Raw genomic sequence first — 18956 nt, 5'->3', positions numbered from 1 at the left:
GATGAGAGAGTTCTGGAGATTGACTGTACAGTAATATGAATTTATTCCATGCAACTGAACTGTCAGTTGAAAGTGGTTAAGGTATAAATATTATGTGATGTATTTTTTACCATACCATAATTAAAAATAAGCGTGCAGCTAAATACATAGCTAATTTGGTCATTTGCTCATTTATGAAACCACTATTTATTGAACCTCTAGTATGTTCCAAACACGATGCTAAACCAAGAATATCCAGGGCTAAGACTGATATTCTGAGGTATTTTATTGAACAGTCAAAAACTATTTGTGGAATGAAATGAATCAAATAAGGAAATGTATAGACTCACTGGAAAGGATGTAGAGCCTGGTCAGTAATAGCTACCATGGGCCTGAGGAAAGGAGATTGAATGAATTATATTCATTGCTTCCCATTACCATCCACTGAGGCACAAAAAGAAAGGTAGCACATGCCTCTAAGAAACTCTGAATCTAGAAGAAGAGATAAAAATGGAAAGAAGAAAATTTCAGTGTGAATCTTCAAGTCATAATACACAGAATAAACCTATAAGATAGTCTATTTTGACAGATGGTTAATTATAATAAATCTCATCTTCTTAGGTGTTATCAATGTAATATTAACTACATTTACCTTGAATATTGACTTTCAAACTTACCCATGCTGTCTACTTTTGATTCATTTTTGATGAAAACTAAAATAAGCCAAGAATGACATACTATATAAAAAGTCATAATTGTTTGCTTATTAAAAACAGAATTGTTTAAAAGTACTTTTACTTAAAATCAATCCCTTACCCAGGAGTCAGGAAACCTCCACTAACTAATCACTAACAAACTGCAGACCTTGATTGGATATATCACATTCTCTCTGTGACTCATTTTAAGATTTCTGAGTCTTTAGAATTCTGGACAAGGTTCTTTCCAAAGATGACTTTCTGTGAATTTATGAATTTGAAATTTTGATCAATTCTAATCAATTTATGTATTTTATATATATATATATATATATAAAATACATATATATATATATAAAAAATACATATGTAGTGTTTTTTATTCCTTAATCATTTCATGTATTTGAAATTTCCTTACCAGAAATTAATCCAGGAGAACTGCTGTTAGATTTGTGGGTATAGCAAGCTTTGGTGTAAGGTACAAGGATTTCTTCTTGGTACCTTCCTACTGAAACCCTTTAAAAGGTTCTTCTGCTTCCAGGCCTTTGGGCAGCTAACCTCCCCAGAAATAAGAAATGAAAGGGGGAGACTGAGGTGAGTGGGACACGAGTCACCTGCACAAAGTGTCCTTGGCAGAGCTGAAATAGTTGATCGTTGGCCCTACAGAGGTTGACTTCTGTAGATGTGATGCAGGTGATTGAATGGACTTCTTCAACATTCTGAGTAATTGATTAATCTTTGGAATTTACATACTTTCATTTTCAACATACAGCTGCATTTTGTAAAATGCAGCAGGAGCAACCTGTAACCTGTTGGTCAGTTCTGTTTGTTTCTCTCACCACCATTTACTTGGTACTCTATCATATTTACTTCTCTGCCTGCCTGGCATCAGCATGGAAAGGTTATGGAACTGTATAGCTAGTCGGGGGTCAAGATATAGCAATTTCTTCTGAGAAGTATTATAAGACTCCTTTCTTTAAAATGAATGGTGATACACAGTAATGCAAGTCTCCCCACTTGGATACAGAAAAACAATTGTTTGGCCTAGACTGTGAAATATTTCCAAAGGGCAATACAAAGTATAGGCTATTAAATGTCATGTATTAAAAAAAATCGACGGGAAGGAATTGTAGAATTACAGTAATAATACAAACAGTATTTACAGCAGATTGGTAGAGCCTAAGTTACAATGCAACCCACAGTATTTTATAGCAATGGTCTATCTCAATGCCAGGCTATTTCCTGAAAGCTTACAAAACATGTAACATAGTTCATGTAATACATCACTCCATAATGAAGCCCATATTGACTCCTCTCATTTAATGTTATACTTCCTTGGGTCCTTGAAGGATGTTTAAAAAGAAATTAATAGCTTACAATCCACTCCCTTCTTTTCTTTTTAGAAAACCTCCCACTCCTGATGCCCTGTGGGAAAGACAAAGGAGAGAAAATGAAGGGACTGTGGGAGAGAGTCAGTTGAAAACAAGCCCTCTAAACTCAAGGGGTTTATTTCTTTAAATTTTTTTCTTTTACACAAAGAATATTCACATAAAGAAAAATAAAAGATTTATAATTCCCATAATTTGGCTAGAAGAAGCACACAAGTTCATGTTTCCTGTGTGTTAGTCATTTTTGGTTGCCTAGCTGCAGAACACAAATAAATTGCAAAAGTCTTTTTTCATCAGAATTGTACACATCTGTCAATGAAGAGACTCCCCTAACTTGTTTTTCAATGTGTTAAAAATGATAAACATCACCATATCAAATTCCAAATTTCTGATTAGTCCAACCTTGCTTAACTCTATATTTGATCCCTGATATAGCTTAAATGTTGGGCTTACCTGAGGCTGCCCAAGAGAACTGCCTAAAATAAACCAAGTGTGCTAGAAATGGGCAGTGGTGGTATACTGGAAGAACTTTATTTTCTGAAGCCAGTAGAACAAAGAAAGAAATGTTATTAAATATTGAGATGAATTAAATTCCCAATTGCAAATTTCAAGTATGTTAGCATTATTCTAGAACAAATTGCTCCAGTGTTGACTTCTGATGGCGTAATGAGTATTCTGAGATACTTGAATGGGATCCCAGATTCCCTGGTGTTTACCTCCTCGGGGTTAGCTGAGGGTCATGGCTAACACAAAGAATAGCAAAGGCACTTCAGAGCAGAGTTCACAGCCTCTTCCGTCTTCCACGTGCCATGCTGTTGGTACAGGCTGACATGCACCAGCTTTCTACAAAGGCCCTCCACCTGGAGACATGATTCAGTGAATCCTAAAGTAAAGTGTTGAAAGGAGGATGGAATGTCAAAAACCTCAGTTTTGTTGGACATATCCCATCCACAAAGTAGAAGTATGAGAAAGCTCTTCTTTCCAACATACACAAGGGGACACCTGACTCACAAAAGCACATTTGGGACCCTCACATTGCACTTGAAGCCTGACCTTTACCTAGGCATCTGTCCTGTATCAGTGTCCCAACCCTGAGGAAAACTAGTACAGTACCTGGAACATGGTAAGCATTTAATACATATTTGCTGTGTGAACACTTTGTGGAACATTGTAGAAATAGGTTCAGCACAGGAAATCTGGAGCTGCTCACAGAGTTACAGCCTTGGGGCCTCTCCTAAGATGCCAGACAGAAAGATAAATGGGATTGCCCACAGCGCAAGGATCATTTTCAAAAGTGAGAAAGCAATCCAGCGTCATCTTTTGCAGTTTCACCCTGCACCTTGAGTTCTTGAGAAATGCCATTCTAAAAGTAGAACAAGAACAAAAGTGACAGTAACCCTTTCTAGGAGTTATTAGAGCTTTCTGATGAGTGTGCAGGTGAATTAGTTCAATAAACCATGGGTGAGGAAGCACTGGACTTCAGAGTTCATAATTCAGAGTCAAATACCATCCTGACCCCAGGCTCCTCTCCTTCGGTCCCTGATAATAGTTTCCAAGTCACTTCTCTCCTGCCCAGTGCCTTGTTTTTAAAGTGGAAGTACTATAAAATGAAAACAAACAAAACACCACCTCCAAGAGCATGCATCTGTTGCACTAGAATTGAAGGAGAGTGAAAACTAAAACAAATTCAGTCAATTACTAAAACCTGATGAAGAGATGCCTCTGTTACAGTCTACCTTTGTCAGCTATACCTAGGAACCACCCTAGGACACCATTGTAGAGTTTTCCATGCCAAGTGTATCAGCTGGCAATTCTTTAAAGTTTTTGAGACTAATGCACATGCAGAAGGGTATAAATATTTTTAAGTGTGATTTCTGTGGAGCAGAATCTTTAGCAAGGAGAAAAAGTGAAGCCACTTTTTACCCTTCATAGTTGTAAGGATCTGTTCTCAAGCATAAGACTTTTGTGATAATGGCTTTTGTTTATGGTTTGTCTTCTCTCCAAAGAGCATTAAGTCTTTTCAGAATTGTGGCATGTAGCCCATTCTCGTCAATCTGGTTAATGTAAATGAAGCAATAGCAGACATAATTCAAAACCACAAAGAATTTTAAAAAGGGGTTATGCTTGATTTTGGAATGTACATGCTATTTTCCTTACCAACTGTGTTTATTAGACTGATACTCAGTTTGAGCTCCTTTTTCACAGCACACAGCAACTGACAATAAAAAGAAGCTGCCAAGATACCTCCAAGGCCAGGATGAGGCCAAACCAAGAGCAAGCAGCATTATCTCATTTATTCTCACACTGTCCCTTGAAACTAAGTAGGAACATAGGTGTGGATTTTGAAATGTAAAGATCATAGAAAGCACCAGAAAAGACCTGAATTAGAAAGGATGAGGGTGGGCTGGATGCACAGTACCACGTGGCGAGTGCCATGCCCCTTCCTGGCTATGTGCATTACTGAACTTCAGTTCTCACAGTAACACCAAGCTATAATTTCCATTTTACAAAAAAATGCCAAGAACTGGAGGGCTTAAGATACCAAGGACACACACTGTGGAGTTTAGACCCAATTTCTTACTTGACTATCTACCCTTTTGTTTTTCCATAAGAACTAGGATTCTTATGGAATCCTTCAGCTGTGTTTTTTTTCTTCCATACTGTTACTGTTGTTCTAGGTCCTTTGCCTTACTGTATAAATTTTAGTATCAATATGTTGATATCCAGAAAATAACTTGCTGGGATTCTGACTGAGATTGCATTAAATCTATAGGTCAAATTGGGAACAATTGGCATCTAAACAATGTCAAGACTTTCAAACCATGAACATAGATTGTACTTATTTAAAACTTTGATTTCTTTTATCACTATTCTTATAGTTTTCTGTATACACCGATCCTATATATGTTTTATTAGATTTATACTTAAGTATTTCATTTTCTTTGGTGCTGTTACCAATGGTCTGAATTTAAAGTGTTCATGGTTGCTATATAGGAAAAAGTTGACTTTTGTTTATTGACCTTATATCCTGTGATCTGCTTTACCTACTGATTAGTTCCAGAAGATTTTTATAAATTCTTTGCACAGTTTTATGTAGACAAACTCATCTGCAAGTAAAGACAGTTCTATTGTTTCCCTTCCAATCTGTATCTTTTATTTCTTTTTATTGTCTTTTTTACTTAGGGCTTCCAGTATGAAGTTGAATTGGATTGTTACTAATCTTAGGGGGAAAGGGTCCAGTATTTCACTGTTTTGAATGATAAGAACTGTAGGACTTTGGGACATGTTCTTTATCAAGTTGAAGTTTACTTTTATTACTGTTTTTTAAGATTTTTTTTAAGTCATGAATGGGTATTAGAATTTTAAAATGCTTTTTCTGCTTTAACTGATACAATCATATAATTTTTCTGCTTTAGCTCGTTGATATGGTGGAATACATTGATTTTTTAATGTTGAACTAGCCTTGCATCACTGGAATAAATCCATTTGGTTATGGTACATAATCATTTTTTATATATTCTTCAATTCAATGTGTTAATATTCTGTTAAGGATTTTTGCATTTATATTCATTGCATTTATATTCATGATCTACAGTTTTCTTTTCTTATAATATGTTTATTTGGCTTTGGTATTAGGATAACACTGATCTCCTAGAATGAATTAGGAAATATTCTCTCTTCTTCTGTTTCCCAGAAGGTAAGGTAGAGAATTGCTGGTTTGGTTTGGTTTGGTTTTCCATAAATGCTTGGTAGAATTCACCTATGGAGCCACCTGGTTCTGATTCTTTTCTTTTTTTAAGATGGTTAATTATTGATTAAATTTCTTTAATAGCTTTAGGGCTATTTAGGTTGTCTATTTCTCCTGAGCTTCAGTAGTTTGTGTCTTTTAAGGAATTGGCTTATTTCACCTAAGTAATGTGATTTATAGCCATAGTATTGTTTGAATATTCCTTTATTATCCTTTTAATATTCATGGTATCAGTAGTGATGATCCATCTTTCCTTTCTGATACTAGCAGTATGCATCCCTCTCTTTTATTTTTAAATGGCTAGAAGTTGATCAATTTTATTGATCTTTTCAAAGAACCAGCTTTAGGTTTCATTGATTTTCTTTATTCCTATCTTCAATCATTGTTTCTGGCTTAATTTTTTATTATTATTTCTTTTATTTTCCTTGCTTTCAGCTTAAATTGATCTTCTTTCTTTAGTTTTGTAAAGTTGGAACCAGTTATTGACTTTTAAATCTTTCTTCTTTTCCAATATTTGCATTTAATGCTATAAACCTCCAAGAATACTGCTTTTGCTGCACACCACAAGTTTTCTTAACTTGTATATTTTCATTTAGATCAAATTATTTCAAAGCAATCTTGAGACTTTTTATTCAATGCATAGCTAATTTAGAAGGATGTTTGATTTCTGAGTTTTTGGGCATTTTATGTCTATTTTTTGGTTATTGATTTGGTTTAATTGTATTCTAGTCTGAACACATACTTCATATCACTTTGTGACATCTAAATTTGTGAAGGTGTGTTTTATAGCCCGGAATGTGGTCTGGTGTGGTGAATATTCCATTTGAGCTTAAGAGGAAAATATCTTCAATTGTTGGATGAAGTATCCCATAATGTCGATTAGATAACATCGATTGACAGTGCTATTCAAATCATTCATACCCTTGTGATTTTCTGCCTTCTTGATCTATCAGTTACTGACACAGGGAAATGAAACATGGACTATGTTTTGAAATTTGAAACAAAATCACCCCCAACATTATATATCCAAATTCTCTCCACCACAAATGTCTTTCCATGAATTATGAAATCAAGTATCCTTGAAAAGTGATTATAGTAGATTCCCTGGCATTAGAGATATGAAAAAAATAAGCCAGACAACCACTTGTGGAGGAGAGCATGAATCAGGCCTAGATTGAGTTATATGATTTCAAAGAGTCTACTAACTCCGGGATTCTGGATTCTCCTAGTAAGAATCCATTTTTTACTTGATGTATGTCCTCTTTTACTACCATTGTTGTTCCTGCCTCAAGTCCTGGTAATTTTATCCCCAATAATAAAAGTTATCTGTTAAATAAAACCTAATTTGTGACCGCTGACCAATATATGAGAGTATATTTATTGGGAGAACTGGTGGGTCAAATATCTTTCTAGTTTTTTCCTAGATCATCCTTCAGTATGAAGTGCCCATCTTAAAACCTTCAAACCAGGGAGAAAGCAATCCTCTCCAATGTGAACAGACAAAGGGGTGAGTCTGAAAAAGTTGGAGGAAATTAGGAGTCTTGATCAATACTCCTGGCCAAAGTAGTTATTCTCTGGCTGATGTCTCCTGGAGTAAAACTGTACAAAAAAAAAAAGCAAATTTTTTTTAGGGAACTCCTTAAGATGCCTAAACTTGGGTATTACAGAAAATTCTGCCAAATGGGGGAAAACAGTCCAGGGAGGACTGCTCTATAGCTATTTGCACTTTTATCCTCAGAAAAATGAGGAACCTGGGGAAATGTTGACAATTGACTTTTTTTATGATACCTGAAAATGAGTCATGCCAATGAGCATGTGTCTTATGCCTCACACTGAAGGAATTTCCTAAACCTTTCCCCTCTAGGTACTCTTTGTTGACTTTTCTTGGGATTCTTCTACTTTAGGAAATTGTAAGTATGTTTTAGGTGTATTAGGAAGGGGAATTTTATTATGTTTAGCAGATAAATCTGGCATAAAGCCTAACATATGACCTAACAAAGGGACAGAAAATTTGCAATCAGAATTGTCTTGGAAACTCCAGAGAGCACAGTTGCTATTTATTGCTCACCTCTCCTACAAGGACTTCCTTTTGAGAAAGAGCCTTGTACTTAGTCATTAGTTCCTAGAGCTTCCTGGTAGATGGATGAATGACCAAAATTTTCATACCATTCTTATAGACAAGAGTAAGAAACAGCAAGGTTTTAATTATTTGCTTAAGGACAGAACTGGTCTTCTAATGACAGCTACTGATCACTGCCTAAGCGGTTTCATAGCCTGTAATATTTAAATTGCTGCTTAAGTGTTTTACTTAGTGATGAGTGGCTTTTGCCATCATGGATGGGAAATAGCTTTGGCCATTTTCTTGGTTGAATAACTAGAGTCTCTGAGAGGGTAGATTTATTCTTCAAGGGCCTCAAATGAGAAATCTCTTTTAAACATGATTCCAAGTGAAAATTAGCTTTCTTAAAGGAACAAAGAAAACATAATCCCAGTTGTCCTTCCATTAGCCTTCAGCTCATTACTGCAAAGAAAATGGGAGTTGTTTTTGCAAACAACCCTGTGTTATTTCAATGACATTTATGATAACTCCCTAAAACTTTGAAACAAGCTAAGATAATACATGAAACAAAACACACACATACACACAATTAGAAACTAAAAGCTTGCCATGCATCTCTGAGTTATTTCTTCCTAGAAAGCACCTTGGGAAGAGGTATCAAAGAGTAATTCTAAAAGCAGAATATAAAACCAGATATTATCTAACCATTTGGTTCAGTGGTGAGCAAATCATTAATTCAATAGAATAAGTCAGGATGTAAGTGCCTCTCTGTGTCTCAGTTTCCCCATATGTAAAATGGTTTGTTGAGCTGTGAGGCCCCTTTTATAGGTGTTTGTGATTTGAACAGATCTTTCCATGCACGCTGTGTTCTAATAGCAACAGACATTCCCTTTTATAATCTTTTACAACAAGGAATCTCTCCCTCCTCCCGTTCTGCTCAGATCCAGCATTTTCATGATGAATTACATATAGTACACATCGTTGTATCCTAAGGTTTCAGTGTTGTTTCCCAGCTTGTTCGTGCTTTCCAGGACCTGGTTGTTCCTAGAGCTTTTTTTGCTGACAATGCAGTCTTTCCACTCACTGCCCAGAATCCCTCACAGATGTCCCTGTATCAGCAAGAACAGCAGCTGCTGCCTGGTCAATGAGAGTCTGAGGAATCTGCTGGTGTCTTTTCATCTTGGCAAATACCATTCAGAAAATCAAATAACTTCCCCCCAGATCCCAGAAGAATCCCAGAAGATAGTTTCCCTGTCAGTTTCTTTTCAGGAACTTGTCTTCATTGTGAGTTTTATGTCCCCAGGGATAAAGATTTAGAAGGGATCCGTAAGTTGCCAGAGAAAGCAGTAATGGCCTTCTGAGTTGAGTGTACCATGCAAAGCCAGTGCGAACCCCTCAGTGGTCCGAGTCTATAATGAGTGCTTCATAGCTTGACTTTGCCCTGAACACAAAGCAGAAAGACACCCCTGTAAGGATGCCTGCAAGCAGAGTGCAGTTATGTATCAATCTTGAGATCAAGCTCTATTTTGCTGAAATGAGGCTTGAAAACAATCTAAGGAAAAGTTGTTTTCCTAAAATAAAAATTGAGTTTGGGCACCAAACTATTGTACATACTGTTTAAATAAGATGTGAGCACTTTCAAGTGATTGCAGGTTTGAGATTTCTCTTGTATTTCCCTCTTGCAATTTCCCCATACCTGCTCACCTAAGGTTAAGAAAGATGCATCTGACTTGATTTCTTTTATTACTTACATGTTTTATGTACGATTTTGATAGCTAAGTCCATTATTAACCTTGAAGAAGGCAGTCTAAAAAACGAAACAGTACCTCAGTATATTTTTATGGAGGAGATGCATAGTTATTTTATATATACATAAACATATATATAAACAAATACCCCAAATGGCAGGAATATGTAATATGTAATATATATTATATATAAAAATATAAGTATGCATTATATGTGCACATATTACATAAAAGGAATTCTGTTAATATTTAATATAAATATTATATTAATATATATATATCTTTATAGAAAGAGAAAGAGAAGAAGAATACAGTACACTGGGTAAAAGAAAACTATGCCAATCCTGCCACAAAGATAATTTTAAAATGTCATTTGCTTCTCCCTGGCTCCTCATCAATCCGTGAAATAGTAATGATAACCATCTGACTGACTTTTTAGGCTCCAATGAGAAAATGTTCTAGAGAAAAAAATGTAGATGTGAGGTTCAGGTGTCCCAGTGATGGGTGTTTGTGAAGAAATGCACATTCATTCTCCTACAGGCATCTCTCTCTCTCTGTAAATGTTCCCATGATTTGAAACAAATACAATGTAAACAAATTCAGCTTCACATTTCTAAAAGGAAGGATGTCTTTGGTGTTGAAAAAGTGCCATTATAAACTGACTTTCAATATCAAGTTTTAGTGGATTTCAAAAGGTTTCCATTTTGAGGAGCGTGTTTATTGCAGAAAGCAGTGTCTATGTTAAAGCAGCAGTTTCACCCTCATTGTTCGAGAGACTCAAGTGGGCCCTGCGTCCAGAGAATCTAAGTCACTGGGGCTCAGTTGAGACTCAGGTATTGGGGTTCTAATTGCAGCCAGATTTTATAGTGTAATCTCTGAATTTGAAGATACAATATTTCACACACACCCAGGTAAAGTGGCTGTATTCAAATGACTACATTCAAGCATACTGTAAGCACTGAATTTTCCCCAGGATTCTATCACAACACATACATAGTGTGATCTCTTTTCCATGTCCTTTCTCTCTCTCCTTTCTCTTACCCTCCAGTTATACACATCCATCAGATAACTGGAGATTACCATTTCCTGCAATATTGTGTGTGTCAGTCCAGATTAAACTCTGTAGAGGAAATTTCACTTCCTTTTCTTATATGAAGTTGCCCTTTTAAACAAGTGCATTTTAGGTAAAACTCTTCTACTGAATCTGTCAGTGCCTCTTTATGCACTAAAAATAGTGTGGTCCTGAAGAAGTTTGAATGCTCTTGAGTTAGAGTGAGACCATCTTGTCCACATACCATTCATGTCAATGCCTTTCCGTTTTGTGTGCTGCAGGCCATAAAGTCAGCAACTTGCCTTGAGATTGAGGTGGAATCATGTTATGCATCACACTCTTTAAAAGTGTGACATGTGAAACTTAGAAACTGCTGATCAGGAATGTTGCTTTTCATCGGAGATGCTTCATGGGACTCGGCTGACGTTTATGAGTGGGATTAAATCAGAAGTCTTTAAAAGAGCAGTTCAGAGCCACACATAACAGAAGGCCAGCCATGGCAAGAGTTCTACTTTCTCCCTCTCTCAGGAAAGCTGCCACCATGTTTTTGGGATTTGGCTGGTCTCCTCCCTTCAGAGTAGGAGGAGAAGGGTTTGTTCTGGCCTTTATATACCTGAGATTCCTCTCAAGCCAATGAGGGAAGACAGAGAAAGACATCAAAAGGAAAAGTTCCCATTTCTGCCTCTCTGAGTCAAGAACATTGAAAAAGCCAATTCATTTGTCTCTATTGAGTCTCTTCAACCACCTAGAAAATGATGATAATAGCACAAAGCTATTAGGAGGAGTTGGGTAGGGATCACCACAGTGTTTGAGGTAGCATCCAAGTCCATGTTTAAGGAGTACTTCTGTTCTCCAGTCCATGACTGCAACTGCCCTCACATGGTCCCAAGGAGAGACTTTCCTGATATGGAGTGAAGGAAAAACCTCGTGAGAACAGCCTCCCTCTCTGCTCTAGACAGAATGTTTGTGTCCCCCTCTCCCCAAATTCATATGTTGAAACCCTAATCTCCAATGTGGTATTTGGAGGTGGGACCTTTGGGAGGTGATTAGGTTCAAATGAGGTCATGAGGGTGGAGCCGCCATCATAGAAATATTGTCCTTACAAGGAAAGGAAGGGACCAGAGCTTGCTCTCTCTCCAGTACGTGAGGACACAGAGAAAGGAGCCATGGGAGGAAAAGGCTGCCACCTGACACTGAATCTGCCAGCGCCTTGATCTGGGACTTCCAGCCTCCAGAGTGGTGAGAAGTAAATTTCTGTTGTTTATGAGCCACCCAGTCTGTTTATAGCAGCCCAAGCTGACTAAGGTAGTCTCTAGTCTTGGTTCACCATTTCATTATTCCTTTGCATTAGTAGAGTTCTTAATACAAACAACAATATCAACTTGGGCTAATTTTTTTTACCCTTTATTCTCAGCTTTTTTGGTAAAAATTTCAAACCTGCAGAAAAATCACAAGAATAGTATAAAGAATACCACATACACTTCTCCCAGATTTCCTCTAACATTTTGCCACATTTGCTTTATCATTCTTTCCATACAAATTTTTTTTGGAATCATTTGAGAATAAGTTTTGAGCTGATGCCTTTACTCCTAAATTCTTCAGTGTGTTTCCTAAAAGCAAAAATGTTCTCTTACATAACCACAGTACAATGATCACAAGAGGAATTTGATGTGAAACAGTACTACAATACAATCCACTTCATGCAAAGTTCTCCAAATGTCTCTATAATGTCCTTTATATATAAACATGTATACTTGATCTATTTATATGTGGCTGAAAATACTTTGTGTGTATATATGTATGCATCTACAAAATTGATCTATTTAAGACATTCACATATACACAGCTTTTTAAAATTGGCTAATTTAAGTGGCAGGTGGAATATTAAATAACATCAGGTAACATAACCTCCAAAAAAGGCCAGACAGATGTACTCAAAAGCTACACAACAAAAAGAGACAGCCCCCCAAAAAAGATAATGCTCTCTCCAGGAAGGAGAGCAGTGCTTCACTGCTGGTGCCTATGTCACTTGGGACTGAATTCTAGAGTCCTGCTGTGGCTGCCCTCAGCTTTTTGGAAGACTGTGTTGCATTTCTTGCTCACCTCTGAGCCCAAGGCCTTCATAGCCGGGCCTGACTGGTAGAACCTGAGTCATATGCATTTACCCCAGTGGCAAGGAAAGATGAGAATGCAAGTCTTGGCTTCTTTCTGGGATCTCATAATGTGAGAAATTAGCAAAACTTAGGCAGGGTGTTCAAGAGAATGGATGGTCCCAGAAGGTAAGAGTGACAACACTGCTTACAAATAGTAACTGACATTACTCATCATGCCTTACATGCTGGGCATTCTTTTAAATTCTTCACTTTTTAATACATTGAATCCTCATAGCAACCCAGTGTGGTAGATTTTCCATAGTTTATAAATAGGGTAACTGAGGCAGAAATAGAAAGTTACCCAAAATTACTAATAAGGAAGAAGCAGAATCCAAATTCATCTAAGTTCTTAACCCATATATTTTCCTTTTTCAAACATATACTAGAAAATAGTGTTTAATAAAATTCAGCGATTGCATTCTTGGGTATCTGTCTCAGAGAAATGAAAGCTCAAGTTCACACAATAAATGTTCATAGCAGCTTTTTCTTTAATTTCTTTTTATTTTTATTTTTTTATTTTTATTTTGGTATAATTAATATACAATTACATGAGCAACATTGTGGTTACTGGATTCCCTCCATTATCAAGTCCCCCCCACATACCCCATTACAGTCACTGTCCATCAGCATAGTAAGATGCTATAGAATCACTGCTTGTCTTCTCTGTGTTGTACTGCCTTCCCCGTGCATCCAGATTATATAAGGAACCTCAAGCTCAACTATAAGAAAACAACCCAATTTTTAAAATAGGTGAAAGATTTGAATAGGCACATCCCCCAAGAAGGTATGTGAATGACCAATTGGCCCAGAAAAGAGAAATGCAAATTAAAACTAGAATGGGCTACCCATGCACGCCTCTTAGAATAGCTACAGTTAAACAACTGACTATATCAAGTGTTGGTGAAGATATAAAGAAACTGCAAAATGATAGGCACTTTAGAAAACACATTGGTAGTTTGCAAGTTAAATAAATAGCTACCATCCAAAGCAACTGTTCTTCTCCTAAGTGTTTGCTCAAGAGAAAGGTATTTATAATTCTACCAAGTGTGTACCTAAAAGTTCGTAGCAGCTTCATCTGTAATGGCCCAAACTGGAAGCACCCTGGATGTCCTTCACTAGGTGAATGTTTAAAACCAGATGTAGTATATCCATACCATGAAACACTTCTCAGCAACACAAAGAAGCACCCTGGATGTCCTTCACTAGGTGAATGTTTAAAACCAGATGTAGTATATCCATACCATGAAACACTTCTCAGCAACACAAAGAATTTATCTATACAACAGCTTGGATTGATTAAGTGAATTATGCTGAATGAAAAAAAAAATTCTAAAGGCTATATCTTCTATGATTCCATTAATATAAATTTCTGAGATAATGACATTATAGAAATGGAGAACAGATTAGTCATTTGCCAGAGTTCAGGACAGGAAGGGAGCATGACAGAGGTGTGTGATTATAAAAGGACAGCATGACCAATCCTTATAGTGTAGGAACTGCTCTGAATCTTGAGTGTGGTGATGGATCCACAACCCTACATATGGAATAAAATGGTGTGAACTGAACATATGTAAATGAGAGTATAAAGCCTGGGGAAATCTGAATAAGATCCATGGGTTGTATCAATGTCAATACAGTTGTGATATCGACTGTAAGTTTTACAAGATTTTACTATTAAGGAAAAATGGTTCAAGGGCAAAGGATCTCTTTATTTGTTCTTCCAACTGGATATGAATCTATAGTGTTGAAAATGAAAAGTTTAATTTAAAAAAACACATTCACGTGCATATCAAGACAACAGCATGAGATGAAATATCCTTATTCATGTCTTCAGTTTTCAAAAGCAGGACAGGAGACATAATTTATTTTGATGTATCCTTTGCTGGAAGACAGGATTACATTTGGCACAGGAGGGTCATAATTATAAGGATTTAGGGGGCTCAGAGAATCTGCTGGAAGGCTACAGAACCAGTTTTGTGAATGAGTAGACACAAAGCAGCCCTGGAAGTCTAGGAGACAGAAGCACAGAAAGAGGGGTCTCATGGTGGGGACAGGTGGCTGGGGAGGCAGGGTGCCTGGAAAGAATGTGCTCCAAGCATTTTTAAGTCATGATGTCATTTGCTCATGGGCCAGAGTTCTGCAAAAATGTGCTTCCATTGCAGGACTTCTATCACATGCCCTCTTCCTGGTGATAGAGACAGTGAGAGCGAGGACCTGACCACCTTGGTCCCTTCAGTGAGGGGCAGACAGCTGCATGTAACATTGCACTAAACTTCCCCAGTGTAGGAGGGGTGGTTCCCCTAGAGAAAACTGAGAGGCCATCAGAAGGGAGAAATGAATGCTGGCTGACCAGAGGATGATGGCCTGCTCCAACAAGGATGTTAAAAGGGAGAGCAAGACTAACATGTATACAGAAGTTAGAGTGTGGTATTTAAAGAGCACTAGAAAGACAATTTTTCTACCCCCAAAATTCATTCTTTATGGAGTTGCTAAAATATTAGGGAATATTTCCTGTTAAGCATTAACCCTCATTTGATAGTCCATTTGAAATAAGAATTCTCCTGGTAAAGGCAAAACACCAAGACACAAATACCTTAATATTAATATCAGATTTGTCTGGGGAACACTTGGGAGGGCTCTGTATCAGCATGAGAACAGAACCTGGATTGTGGATTTTAAAAAAAGGCTGTGTCTGCTCTAGTTTTGTCTGGAGCTGACCCAGCCTATAGAATGATTTTGGGGCAGCGTACATGTTTTTGGTGTTGTCAGCCCTAGGCTATGAAAAACTGCAGAACAAGGCAGAATCAGGCATCAAATTATGTATGTGCTGTGACTACTAACAAGATGTTGTGCCAAACCTGTTTCTTCTGAATGGCACTTTACTCTAGAAATGCATGTACAGGTTGCATTTAGCTAAAGGACCACAGGTAAGAAATTGGCCTATCAAACATAACCCAAATAATCCCAGGGTCCACATGACCAATTCTTGGCACAATAACTCATCCAAAAGAACACAGGGAACCAAAAATAATTACTGGAAAAAATAATGCCAGTTTTATTTGCATTTCCCTCAAAAAGATGAAATCAGTTGTGTTCAGTTCCTAACCCACAACATTTCTCAAAACCCCTTTCCTCATTTCTCTACATCTCCACCACATAGCAAACCTGAAGATTCTCTCTCTTCCTCTGACTTTCAACTCTGAATCCAAACCTACGCTCACCCTTCATCTTTCTGCCAATTGATTTCCTTTTCTTATATAAATATTAAAACATCTGAATGCAAATAGGATAACCCTACTCCTCTCTTTATTGTTTTTGATCTTGTCAAACCCCCTAGCTCATTGCAGTGATCTGCTCAAGGTCTTAGGGCACTTGCAGGACAAGAAGAATAAAGAGCCCTTTCACTGATCATAATTTTGGCCATGTTACACAGGATTTAATCATACATGAGTGGGCAGAAAGTGGATCCCAGGTGAGGAAAATTAGGGACAGTGTCCACCTGTCTAGCATGGATAAGTAAGTAGTTCACATCACCAGCACAAAGAGGGCATAACTCTGCTGAGCAGACAAAAGTCTGTCCAAGTCCATCTACCTGCCAGGAAACTTTATCTTTGGATCGTAAGTGTAGGCCCACCTGCCCCTCTCTGGTTCCTAAATTATTACTACTTTGTGCAGCTGGATTCTAGTCACAGTAAGGAACTGTACACAGTTTGTGTATTTCACAGTGCCCACTGTGGGGTCTCCAGGCCCCCTCTGACTGTCAAGATGTCCAGTTGGCATTCTTCTCCCAGCCACTTCTAGCCGTGTAACTCAGGGATGCTTTTGGCATTCCCATCTGCAAGTGTGATCAGGTGTAAAAGAGGATGTGATACCAAAGTGACACTGCTGTCACCTGGGATGGACTTCCTGCAGCTAACAAGTGCATAGACAACAGCAGCACGCAGCCTGCTCATCTAAATCCATTGGCACCAGGATGAGAGCCATGGACAGGCGCTCTGATAACAGGAAATATAGCGCCTGTCACCAAAGACTAGCCGAGCATAGGGGGATTTAATCCTTTCAGTATCCCTGGCACATAAATCCTACACAGATTGTGACTTTAAAAGATTTAGCTACCAGACTTAGGATACAGCCTGTTTCTGACAGACTCAAAGAAAGAAAGCTTCCCATTCATTGTGCTTCAGGTCTCAACAGGGAGGAAAAGAGACAGGGTGGTTAACTTAAACTGAATTATTCTCCAGGACAGCAGTTCCCAGGATTTGTTCCACAGAGTGTTAGGGCCCTTGAAAGTATTAACAGGCACTAATACTCAGCATTAACTCCAACTTTATATTCACTGAGTTCCTACTATGTGCTAGGCATGTTTCTAGGCCTGCAGATCCCTCAGTTGACAGAAGACAAAAATCGGGAAAGGTGTGTAAAGATATCTCAGTTTTGGGAAACTGGATCTAAGAATGGTTCTAGAAAGTGTACTTAGAGGAAAAAACTAAATTCCTTAGACTTCTTTGGTGGATGGTACCTAATACTGTCTTCCTAGTTAGTTAATATTTCCAGAGAACTTAAAATTTCTAAGTGAAAGACAGAACTATGTGAGCCAGGTCTTCTATTACTTGAAGAGGAGAGAAGAAAGAAGTTAGCACTTCAGTGACAGCTAAGGTTGGCACATTAGTTGTATTTTATTTTAATTCTAACACTAACCCTATTTTATATATAGATAGATACATATATAAAATAGTACCCACAAATAGGGTTTTAATTCTATTTTACATACAGAATTGCATTGGTTTTCCTAATTAAAAAATGATAAAATTTTTTATTTTATTTTTAAAAGCAACCAATTGACCAGCACCAAAATCCAGAATTCATCCACAAATCATGCTCACATAGTATTTTTTAAATTTATTTTATCCCTCTGGATATAGAGACCCTCAAAAGAAAATATCCACATAGTGCAACAATGAGATTAAATATTTAAAGGTCTGTAATTTGGTAAGAAAAAATGACTCCATTTTGGCCAAAGAAAAAGAACCAATGTTTCATCATATTCACTGCTCTTCTCACCCAAATCATCTGATTAAACAATAAATAATGGAAATAGTCTTTCCATTACATACTAACTTTTATTGTATTATTCTGACCTTATTAGCACCTTTAACTCTGAGTTAATAGATAAAATCCTTGTTCTCCTTATTAAAGCCAGCACCTCTACTCATGCACTGGTATACACCCATTCTCACTTCCTCAAATAATTTATTTCTGAGTTATCATTTTTCTCAGCATCACCAAATGTCCCTCCTTAACCAAATCATTCCCATTGGCATATAACATTGCTATAATACCTTCCTTCTTCAGACAGACAAATAATAATCTTCTGAACTTCAGATTCTATACCTGATGGGGAAATTAGTACTGGACTTGCCCTACCATCATAAACATTAGACAATTGGACAAAATATATGAATCACATTTGTTTCAATATTGGACAACAGGTATCACAGGAGTCTAATCCCTTAGGGAAAGGAAACAAGTTGAGTAAGCCCATGATCATCCCAGATTTCTGCCTGAAGGTACTTTCTGGACTGCCGCACGAGAAAAGGGAACCCAGACAGGGAGCAGCAGTGCCAGTGAGTTGAGCAGCAAAGATTTGAGTTTGGAGAGGCTTAGGCAGCTCGAAGTTTTCGGGAAGAGGACCAGAAAAGAAGGAACTTAGCAGAGAAAAAGCTTCAGAAATCTGAGTCTTTGGCTGAATTCTAAGTTTCTTGTACATTGGATGAATGGCCATAAGGCTGGGAAAAGAACAAACAGGGATCCTTCAAGATAAAAAATTCACAGAACACTAAGAAAGTTTAGAGAAGTTTGAATTCCAACCAGATAGAGTAAAGAGACCTTGATGAAGAGCCAAACCATTTAAGAGACCCCAAAAGAGTGACTTCTTAGTACTAGGACTAAACTAAACTACTGTGCACTAAGCCTAATAAAGATAAAACAACAAATCTCAGAAGGATCAAGCTGCTTTAAAAGTAACTGAACTGCCTGCCAAAACATACTTTAAAGGAAGACAATAATGTAATATTAAAAATATCCAACATCCTATCAAAAATTACTAGATATACCAAGAAGCAAGAAAATATAATC

General features: G+C 37.3%; 1 protein-coding gene and 1 long non-coding RNA gene across 7 annotated transcripts in view; both read left to right on the top strand.

The window, feature by feature from the left end:
• Positions 1–18956, top strand: part of CELF2 (CUGBP Elav-like family member 2) — a 735687-nt gene that overhangs the window by 291266 nt on the left and 425465 nt on the right. The gene's annotated exons all lie outside the window — the stretch shown is intronic.
• LOC140847861 (uncharacterized) lies at positions 11915–17633 on the top strand. The gene is made up of 2 exons (XR_012128114.1): positions 11915–13940; positions 14028–17633. It is a non-coding gene; the product is annotated as an uncharacterized lncRNA (long non-coding RNA).

The sequence above is a fragment of the Manis javanica genome, chromosome 2 (assembly GCF_040802235.1).
Source record: "Manis javanica isolate MJ-LG chromosome 2, MJ_LKY, whole genome shotgun sequence".
NCBI classification, from domain to species: domain Eukaryota; kingdom Metazoa; phylum Chordata; class Mammalia; order Pholidota; family Manidae; genus Manis; species Manis javanica.
The sequence above is the reverse complement of the archived record's forward strand: the minus strand, read 5'-3'. Positions and strand labels throughout refer to the sequence as shown.